This window comes from Lipotes vexillifer, unplaced genomic scaffold (genome assembly GCF_000442215.2).
Source record: "Lipotes vexillifer unplaced genomic scaffold, Lipotes_vexillifer_v1.1 scaffold490, whole genome shotgun sequence".
In the NCBI taxonomy this organism is placed as follows: domain Eukaryota; kingdom Metazoa; phylum Chordata; class Mammalia; order Artiodactyla; family Lipotidae; genus Lipotes; species Lipotes vexillifer.
The window spans coordinates 3,049,590-3,060,911 of NW_006796397.1; the positions used below are offsets into that span (position 1 = coordinate 3,049,590).

General features: G+C 43.5%; 1 protein-coding gene across 1 annotated transcript in view; it reads right to left on the bottom strand.

Annotated features, from left to right (window-relative positions):
* The window catches only part of TGFBR3 (transforming growth factor beta receptor 3), a 216,109-nt gene extending 215,364 nt beyond the window's left edge, over positions 1-745 (bottom strand). Inside the window, exon 1 of the mRNA XM_007468528.1 lies at positions 693-745. The gene's annotated coding sequence lies outside the window, so the exon portion shown is untranslated. The remainder of the gene's footprint in view (positions 1-692) is intronic.
* Positions 746-11,322: the final 10,577 nt, after the last annotated feature.

Consider the following 11,322-nt stretch of genomic DNA (forward strand, 5'->3'; position numbering starts at 1 on the left):
TCCCTACACTAAATGATTCCGGAAAGTGAGGCAAACGCCCTAATAAGAACAAGACTGCAAGAAGATCCTCCTAGCAACAGTCCAACTTTCCAGCGTATTCTAACCAAATAAACTGGCTAAGGTGGCTAGTAAGTTAACGCGGGAAGGAGGATTCTCTGCGGGGCTCCGAGCTGCAGCGCTCGGCGCCTCCAGCACAGCACCCCGAGGGCGCGGCCCGCAGGGAGCGTAGCTCACGTCGGTGCTCGAGTCCCGGGGCCGCAGCCTCTGCAACGGCAACTGCGTGCAAACCCACAACAAATCTCTCCCACCGACGCTGTCACGAGCGCAGTGGGAAGTGGCCAGCGCGCCCCGCGGAGGTCAGAAGAAACCGCGGAAAGGAAGAGTGAGGGCAGGCGCGGAGCAGATGTCTTCGCCAGCACAGTGCAGCGCCCCGAGCGCTGCCCACCCCGGAGCGGCCGCTGCCCACGCACCTCGGAGTGTAAACACTAACAGACCAACGCCGCCCCCACAAGCCCGGGGGTCCGGGCGGCCGGAGCAACCCCCGGCCGGGAAACAGGCGCGGACCACCGCGCAACGCCGACAGGCACCGCGCAGCCTGCAGAGCCCTCGGCCGGAACGGGTGCTGGGCTAGTGGTGCGGCCAAGGGCGTCCCGGCGCCGGCGGCAGTGCCGCGGGGCCGAGCCGGCGCGTACCTTGGAGGCGATGTGTCAAGCGGAGATCCACCCGCCACAAGCTGGAGGCAAGCAGAACGAAGTTTCCCCGCCCCGCGCCCGGCGGCGGCGAGCTCCGGCAGCTGCTGCGCCGCGGCGCAACTACGCCATCCGGACCCGCCGGGGACTTTCTCCTCCTGCAGGGAGCTCAGGGAATCGCGCAGGGAAAGTGGCCGGGCACGAGAGCCGCCGACTTCCCTCCCTCACTCACTGGGAAGAGGAAAGCGCCGCTCGTCGTCCCCGAAACCCTCGATTACCCCCATCGGGCCGACCCAGCGCACTCGCTCCCCCTCACACACGCGGGCGGGGACGGGCAGGACGCCACAGCAATCAGCGTGCGGGGGGAAGGGCGCTCCTCCTCCGCGGTCCCCCCGGGAGCTCCGGGCCACGGAGAAACTCCTCCTCCCGCTGCCCGCCTCCTCTCTCTCTCCTCCCCCTTTTCCTCTCAGGCTGACGGATGAACCCTGAGCGCTGCCACAGCTTGCCTTTCCCCTCGGACCGCGGAGGGAGGGAGAGGAGAGGAGTACTGGGAACTGCTGTGCTGCTGTGCGCCCAGGCTGGGGCGTCGGGGAACTGGTCGCTGCAAGAGTTGACGAATGCTGTCATCAGTACGCCACTTTGATACTCCTTTTTTACACCCGGTTTGTCTATTAAAAGATATGCTTAAATCAAAGGGCACTGTTTTACCAAGAGGCTGGTGAAATGACTCTGGGCTGACAGGTTTCAGAGACCAGACTTCCAGTCCTGACTGCCCTTCGACGAGCTGTGGAACCTAGGACGATCAGCTTAAACTCTCCAAGTCTGTTTTCTCCTCTGTAAAATCAGGAGGTTGGCCTAGGAGACCTCTTCCAGTCCTAAAATGTTATGGTCCTAGGCCTTCAAAACGTTGGAGAGTAGAATGGGGAGGTTTCTGATATTATTACTTACGCAGTATTATTATTTGGAAAGTTACTGGGTTTCCCTACTTGGAGAGAAGAGGAAGTGTTTCTCCTCCTTTTTCGCTTGTACCTATACATACAGAACTCACCCAATTGGAGATAGTTTGACAAAAGTCAAATCATTATTGATCAACTGGATTCCTGCAAAAATCTCTAAAATGAACAATTCATTCCTTACCAATATTTATTGAACACTTACTGTGTGAGAGGCTTGAGTGAGGCCTTGGAGAAACCCATAGGCATAATGCCCTGTTGGAGCAACAGTCTAGGTAGAGTTAGCCTCAGCTGTGATACAGTCTCTCTAGATTCAAGGCCTTAGATTTCTCATAGACTCAAATGACATAGTATTCGTGCCTCAAATTGTCAAGTTTTAGTTTCAAGAGCAGACATGAACACGTGAGCTGTGTTTGGATATTTAATCCTACATTTAAACATATCAATCACGTTAAGCCTTTTGAATTTCTAAATAAAATGGCATAGAAAAAAAATGGCATAGAAGAAGAGAGAGAAAAACCAAGTCCTAGATAACTTCACAGTGTCTTGTCTTCAAAGAGTGATGAAGTAACTGTTCACAGTAGTCAGATTCTCAATAGTGTAACCAGTTATGTGTAACTCAACAGTGAACACTTACTCTGTGCCAGGCAGAGTTCTAAACATGCAATACATATGAATACATTTACTTCTCACAGCCCTATAAGGCTGTATACAAACTGAGGCCTACGTAGAAACCTACCTATACACTGAAGGCCTTACAACTTGCTAAGATAGTACAGCTAATAAGTGGGAAAGTCAGGATTCAAACCCACATCCATCTAGCTCTGAGCCCAAGTCTTCAGCCAACAGGACATACCACCTGTCATCAAAAGCTTTACATTATTGGCAAAATGAAAGATTTGGGGGTTTGTTTGGTTGGCTGGGATTTTTTTTTTCTCAAAACATCTTTAAAATTTTGGGCTATTTAATTATTTTCTGTAGATGATACGGAAAAACACAAGAAATTATATCAGTATTTGCAAAACCAACAATGTCTACATAGGTGTTTTCTCTAAATATTTACACTAATAATGTGATATTATTTGCAGAAATACAGACTCCTGAAGCATAGAGAAAAGGTTTAAAACAAACTAAAAATTCTTGTTCCCCAGCAAAGCTCTAGAAAAGGGGTTTCCCCTACATTTTAATAATGCAATATTAACTGATTTCTAGGGGGAATGAATCCTCTCCTTTCATTGGTCTCTTACAAATTAGGACTTTGTTCAAGTTATAGTATTTGTTACCATAAGATACAAACTTTCTTTGGTTCAAGGTGGTATCTTGGTCATTCGTTCCAAATTTTTTCAAAAAGAATTGCAAGCAGGGGGGTGAGATAAAGAGGTGCACACTATCTCACTTGCATAAAAACGTTTGACAGCAGAGCGTCAAATTTACTGAGGCTGTATTTCTCGCAAGGAACCACCCTTCCTATAGGTGTGGACCCACTTATTTATGACAGTGGCATGTCCCCAGATTCTGTTGATTAGCAGACTGCTGAACAAATTCATAAGAACCTGTTTGTGTTCCTTACAGAAGCAAAGACCTCAAAGTTCTAAAAGACTTTATCAGTAGAAAATCATCTGGTTGTTTTTCTTTTTTAACAAGTCCTCATATAGTACTGCATATGCTTTGCACTTTACAAATCCTAACTCATTAAACCCTATAACAGCTCTATCATCCTCATTCTACAGATTAGAGTGAGGATGTGACTTAGCTGTGACTCCAGAGCCCGCCCTGAACCTCCGCTTTGTGCCCCACAGGTGAAAATGAGCCCCCTTTCCCTCAGAGCGAGAGTCTTATATTTTTAAAGCTCAATTCTTTAAAAGTTTCAAAAGATAAAGTTTGTTGAGGAGAAATATGACCCTCGACCACCACATAAAAATCGATTCCTTTCACCCAAGAAAGAGAGGCGAAGGGACGCTAACTTCAAAGTTTGTCTGAAACAGCCAACATCTTGGAGGCAGTTGCGTAACTACTCTTAAGAATGTGTGACAGAACAAGAACCAAATGTTCCAAAATTGTTGTGACAGGATACTGGTCTACAAACTACAGCCTGTGCTCCTATTTTCTGCTCAGTTGACCTATTATTACAGACAGATTTAGTACTTTATTTCTAAAATTTGCCCATAAAGATTCTAATTCATACCTGTAGGTGTTTTATATATCACCATAACCTAAGGCCATAATCTAAAGCCACATTTTCTATATCTATATCCAAGATTAGAATATGGTTTTCACTGATAATATCTGCAGCCAGCAAATTTCAAATTAATGAGGAAAAGATACTGTCAGGTGAACCCGTTTGCAGAGCAGAGCCCAAAACAGACACCTGATTCAGGCTGGTGGATTCCTCAGAGAATTTGGAAATAAAAACCCAAAGCAATTTCCCTTACAGTAAGCCTGAGTTCCTGCACACTTGTCATTTCCTGTGCCTGTGCAGAGCCTCCAATAGCAGTTTCCACAATGCCCCTTTAATTTCCCCCTCAGTGGGTCTACTGACAATGCAGGAAACCTCACACCATTTCAAAGGAACAGCAACCTCCCCTGAGATCCCTGTGGTCTTAGCTCCGTAGGGGATGTGGCAGAGCCTCTGCTCTCCCTGCCTCAGGAGGAGGGGTTCCAGAGTGAAGGCTTCGTCCTGGCCCCCACCTCCATAGCTGCCCCGCAGAGAACTTTTGTTTTGGCCTGGAGAAGAGAAAAAAATCAAAAACGTTGTTTTGTGACGGGGGGGGGCAATAAAAGAAATGCTGAAACTCCACTTGTAAAAACACCAAAATTTAAAAATTACTATTGCCATTGCTATTGATCTTCTGTTATTAATGTTATTACCTTTTATTGAGCACTCTCTCTGGGCAAGCCCTTGTTATAAGTTTGGCCCTATAAAATTTATTTCCTAACATATTTTGCAAATGGTTAGTTCCACGTATTTGTTAAAATTACCTGCTATAACATTCCTTTAGGTTTTTACTCACCCAATGTTTTTTACCATGTAATCTAAGGAGGAGATTGCCTCAACTGGGTCCCGCAGACATAGTCTTTAGAATTCGGTAATAATTTCAATAAGAAATTTGTTTTCATTTTGTATTTTTGTTTTAATGGTAATATTAAAAAGCAGCATTTACCCTCTTTTGGCGGGGGAGGAGGACAGGGATAATTAAAAACCAATAGACTGGACTTCCCTGGTGGCACAGTGGTTAACAATCCACCTGCCAATGCAGGGGACGTGGGTTCGAGCCCTGGTCCGGGAAGATCCCACATGCTGCGGAGCAACTAAGCCCGTGTACCCCAACTACTGAGCCTGCGCTCGAGAGCCCATGAGCCACAACTACTGAGCCTGCGTGCCACCACTACTGAAGCCCGCCCCTGCCTAGAGCCAGTGATCTGCAACAAAGAGTAGCCCCCGCTCACTGAAACTAGAGAAAGCCCACGCACAGCAACGAAGACCCAATGCAGCCAACATAAATAAATAAGTTAAAAGAAAAAAAACCAATAGACTTTCCCATAATAAAAGACTTTTTTCTTAAGTTGATGTTTTTCGAAGTGGGAAATTCATTTCCAGAGATGCTTAAGAATTTTTTTTTCTTTTAAAGTGTCCTTACATTGTTAACATTTGCTGCAAAAATTTAAATTAAATTTTCCTTTACCATTTCCCCAGCTTACCCATATAATTTCTGGAAGATGTTAGCCTCTTTCATGAAAAATCAACCAATATTCATTGACATTTGCTAAGCCATATTAAGAGTTGAAAGATACATATAGAGATGACAGGAAACATGATAAAAAGATAACTAAGCAACAGAAAAGTATTATTTTTTTGAATTTTATTTTATTTGCTTTTTTATACAGCAGGTTATTAGTTATCCATTTTATACATATTAGTGTATACATGTCAATCCCGATCTCCCAATTCATCACATCACCATACCCCCCCGCCACTTTCCCCCGTTGGTGTCCATACGTTTGTTCTCTACATCTGTGTCTCTATTTCTGCCCTGAAAACCGTTGCATCTGTACCACTTTTCCAGGAGGAACAGAACAGTATTACATGTTAAGTATCAAATGTGACTGTAAGTGCTAGAAGAACTGAGATGATCCTTGGTCTGGGATGATTGGAGCAAGATAAGAAGGGAACTGAGGATTCAGCAGATGCAGAAGATGGAAAGAACATTCTGAACAATGGCAAAGGCTATAATGCAAGAGCACCTGAGAGACTGGTCCCAAGAAAGAAGCTAGAATAATAGAATGAGAACAGCCTAATCATCTTCCCTGAAGAGACTATGAGGACCTCTCAATCCTGTTTCCTTCAGTCTCCATAAGAAATCCAAGCCTTCTTAGTCATTGCTCATCACCTGGATTCTTATCACCATATGGCTCTGAACGTTCCCTAACCTGTTCAATCCTTCTTTCTCAACCCTCCAAACCCTTCCAGTTGCCCTCTAGAACTTATGACAAATTACCAATAAGATCCCTTGTATATTCCACCTCTGGAAAGCTCTGGCCTCTCAGTTACTTGACTTTTTCCCCTCCAGCAACCTGTTCTTCCATGCCACTTCAGTCGCCTAGAAACATGATCATGTCCAGGTCGTTTTCATCAGAAATAAATGCTCCGCCTCCCAGATCTCAATTTCAAGCATCCCTCTCTGACCATCAATCTCTATTGTTCCAACTCATCGCCTCCAGTATCTTGATTCCAACAATGATTTGACCCCACCAGGATCTCTAATCCATTGTCCCTACTACTTTTTTTACCAACTGCAACCACGATTGGTCTCACTTAAATTTATGACCACAAGCCTCAGTGGGTTCTTAGCACTGCTCAGCAACCCTACTATATTTTCCTTATCAGCTCACTCTCTTATTCTCCAAGAGGTTTATGTTACTTCTCCTCCTCTTTCCTCAAATCTTCAATATCTTCGACCCTTTACCTGAATTCAACTGCTGACCCTGCTTCTTATTTCTTGTTTTATTGATACTAAGAATAGCAAAGCCCTCTGAAGAAATATCCTCAGCTTCCCACCACCACATCTGCAAATTTATCTGTGTCTATTCTTCTCTGCTCTGCTTTCTCTCTTGTTGGCCCTTCTCCCTCCACCTGTGCACTGGATTCCATTTCTTCAGCTACTCAAGGACTTTGATACTGCAGTAATTCCTTTTTCACCTGCATCCTCAGATATCTCTCTTTCTCTCTCTCTCTCTCTCTCTCTCTGATCATTCCCATCAACTTACAAACATACTGTAATGTTTCCCATTTTAGAAAATTTTACTTGACCCCACATACCCATCTCACACCCAGTTCTCTACTCCCTTTGTAGTAAAACTCCCAAAGGGATATTTACATTTGGTGCCCATGCTTCTTCGCCCATCATTTTCTCCTCAACCAGATCCAATCAGACTAATGTTTCCATTTTAGAAAATTTTACTTGACCCCACATACCCATCTCACACCCAGTTCTCTACTCCCTTTGTAGTAAAACTCCCAAAGGGATATTTACATTTGGTGCCCATGCTTCTTCGCCCATCATTTTCTCCTCAACCAGATCCAATCAGACCACACTTGTCAAGGTCACCTTGTGGCCAAACCGGTAGCCAATTCTCAGTTTTCATCTTACTTAACCACTCAATATCTTATGACCCAGGTACTCACTCTCTCCTACTTGAGACATTTTCTTTGCCTACAGGGATACAGAGCACTAGTGGTTTCTCTCCTACCTCCTGGCTGGACCTTCTAAGTTACCAATGCTGCCTCTTCCTTCTCCCAGGATCTAAATGTTGGACTGTCCCAGGGCAGTACCTTTGATCCGCTTCTCTATTAAGACTCTCTCTCTCAAGGTATTATATCCAGACCCATCTCTTTAAGTGTATCCACACATTGATAATTCTCAAAATTTTATCTCCAGACTAGACCTCGCCCCTGAACTCCAAACTCGTGTATTTAGTTGACATCTCAACATCTTTACTCAATGTGTTCAGTAGGAAAATTAAATGTTACATGACAAAAACTAAACTGATTCCCATGAACACATCTTCCATCTCCTCATCTCAGTAAATAGCTCAACCATTCATTCAGTGGCTCAGGTCAAAAACAAATGGGTCTTCGCTGCTTCCTCTATGTCTCTCACACTCCATAACAAACCCATTAGCCAGGCCTGTTTGCTCTACCTTCAGATTATCACTTCTCACTATTTCCATTGCAGTCAAAATACTATCTAACCTATACAATTTTTTCACCTGTACAATTGTGATAGCTCTAGCCTTCCTACTTCTAATCTTGCTTCCCACCCACTAACATACACACATGTACTTACTCAGTATTTTCTGTGTACAGTTCATGTTAGTGAATAAAAGCTGGCCCCTCCTTGGAGCAGGCTGTCTGTGTAAGTTCACATTTGACGAAAAGAACCATGAGAGCAGAAACCATGGCTATCTTAACCAACGTTGTATTCCCAGCTCCCAGCAGAGTACAATGCTCCTTGCCTCTAACAAGTATCCAATAAAAATTATTGAATTTATGGACGGCTTCATTCCACAGATGGATACCCACAGTTAGAGACCGAGAATAGTGAAGTTTTGCAACAACCATTGAGACAGATGCCCCTCTAGAGGCTCAACAAGACACTGACACAAGGACTTTGGGTGTTAACGCAAGCCAAGACTCAGGAGACAGCAGAATACATCTGACCTGGAAGAACTGGAACCAATTTGCCGAGGCAGGAAGCAAGTATGTGGTATAAACAGCATGAATGAAGCTTGACCTGGAAGCCACAGGTTTAGCATGAGGAAGGGGCTTCCTGATCTCAGCCAGACCCGTTAACAAAGAGTAGATAAACCAAGTCCCTGGGCTGGAGCAAATAAGACTGCTGACTCAAGGGAGCTTGAGAGAAAGGAGAGAAAGAGCCAGGAGCCACTAAGAGTAGAAATAATGTGTAATGTAATGCCTTTGCATATCACTCTTATTTTATACTATGTTGATAGAAAAAGTCATATCCACACTACTATTAACATTGCTGGAAAATGCTGGCCATCTTTCAATGCTAAAGGCACAGATCCTAAAGGAGAAGGAAGCAGGTCTTTGGTCTCTGGCTACTCCTGAAGTGAGAGAGAAAGGAAGGAAGCATTCATTAACTTAACAGTCTCCTCCCTTCCCACTCACTTTTCCCTTAGAGAAAGGACAACGTACTTCCTTCTTTGCCTCTGGTCTCTGACACTACACAGTCCCACTAGGATCCCCTTCAGTTTTCTCTATAGAATATTAAAACAACTTCAACTCTGTTTTAAAAATCAAGCAAACCAATTGTTCAGGCCCTGTTTAAAAATCCGAAGCATCACAGGGTTTTGTGCGTTCTATATGGCTTTTTGTTCCTTACTCTTGTTTCTTCTCTTTTCGCCAAATTTCCTCCTGCTTTTCCTTAAATGTAATTTTACTAAATTTAAATGCGTAAGCAAAGCATATACATCTATAGAGTTTGTGCACATTTGTAAAATTAAACAGGAATTAGGAAAATTTACAGATTTTTTTTCCTCATGTAAATTATTTTCCAGTCTTTTCATTGTGCCAAATACCTTCAGAATTTCACTGAGTATTCTTTCAACTTTTCTCAAGGCCTGAACTTTTTCAAAATACAAAGTTTAGAAGGAAGAAACCTTTACTGGGAATGCTGAGTTTTAACTTTGCATGTGACCTGAGATTTCAGTCTCAGATTTCATTCTGTTGGTTAGAAACCCCTTTCAACTTTTTTTTTTTTTCCGGAGAGCTAAGTGGTATGTACCTTAAAGAAAAAAAAAAAAAAAAGACACACTGAGGCTCCCAAACTAGTTCTTCAGATATTTGACTTTTCTTAAATAACTCTAAGTTCAACCCAGCTGGAATTTTGAGTATCGCTTGAGTGCACTTGTATCCTTGTTAGTTTTCTCTGTCCTGTATTTTTTATTAACTGGTGTTTCAGCTTATGAGATTCTCTTTCAGAGGAGGATATAATGGTCTTTTCTATAGAATTCTGCAGCCCCACTGCTTTTAAAGGTATTGTACTGCCCAACTGTAACCTGCTAGGGTATGGTGTGACATTTGGGTATTTATGTGACGGACATACAGCATCAGCATATTTTGGGGAATATACAACTCGGCTTGGAGAAGAGGCATATTCTTTGGAAAGGGTGATATGCCTGAAAAGCAAGTTATTTTTAAAGGCTTTGTTACCTTGAGGAAAACCTCACGTAGAAACACCAGAAAATCATGGTGTCCCAAGGGCTTTGACGTGGCACAGTTCTGGTTACAGCGTATTTTCCTTGTATATATTGGTTCATCAAGCTCAAACCAACCTCATAATTATGTGATTGTGACAAGATTAACTGACGGACAAACCAAAAGTCCTGAAGGTCAGCTGAGGGGCCCTCTACCCAATCATACTTTTACTTTTCAGTTATTTTTAGGCTGGCTTGGTGAAAATGTGCCGGGCAGCTATGCAGAGGATTACACATGCGTTGTTCCAAGACCCCTTCATTACTATTGTGTGAAATGTGCACAACTTATCAAACCTAGGCACAAAGTAGATTGATGTCCAGAAAAAAAAAGATCTTGTTTATAAGAAAATTTCAAAATATAGAAAAACAAAAAGAATTTCATAAACACCCAAGTGTCAACACCCAGAACTGAACATTGTTAACATTTTGACAAATTCTTTGTCTTTCTATACAAGAAGTAAAACATTACAGATAAAGTTCAAGACCCCTTGACCATTCCCCTCAACTCCAGTCCAAACCGACTACCCTGCCAGTGTCTTCAGAGGAAACCACTTTTATGAATTTAGGTGTATCCTTCCAGTGTGTTTTGTTATACTATTACATATACATATATGTGTATGTGTTTGTATTTGTATTGTATATTCATATACATATATATATGCATACATATAGAAATAAATCAATTCTTTATAATATGAATGTATTTGTCCATTTTAAAATGTTACATAAGTAGCACATAATCTACAACTTGCCATTTTTATTCAACTCTATGATTTTTATTTATTATTATTATTTTTTTTGTGGTACGCGGGCCTCTCGCTGTTGTGGCCTCTCCCGTTGCGAAGCAAGGCCCCGGACGCATAGGCTCAGTGGCCATGGCTCACAGGGCCAACCGCTCTGCGGCATGTGGGATCCTCCCAGACCAGGGCACGAACCCGTGTCTCCTGCATCGGCAGGTGGACTCTCAACCACTGAGCCACCAGGGAAGCCCAACTTTATGATTTTTAAATCCATCTTTGTGGTATTTCTCTTAGCTGATAGATAATATTCCACAGTATCACTATACAATTTTATTTATTTATTTTTTCTTTTTGCGGTACGCGGGTCCCTCACTGTTGTGGCCTCTCCCGTTGCGGAGCACAGGCTCCGGACGCGCAGGCTCAGCGGCCATGGCTCACGGGCCCAGCCACTCCGTGGCATGTGGGATCTTCCCGGACCGGGGCACGAACCCGTGTCCCCTGCATCGGCAGGCAGACTCTCAACCACTGCGCCACTAGGGCAGCCCCACTATGCCATTTTAAATTTAAGTTTCAAGTTTCCTTGAGGATGGTCACTGGAAATGTTTCTACTTTCTATTATTACAATGTTTCAACAAACAAGAGATTCTTATACCTGTCTCCCAC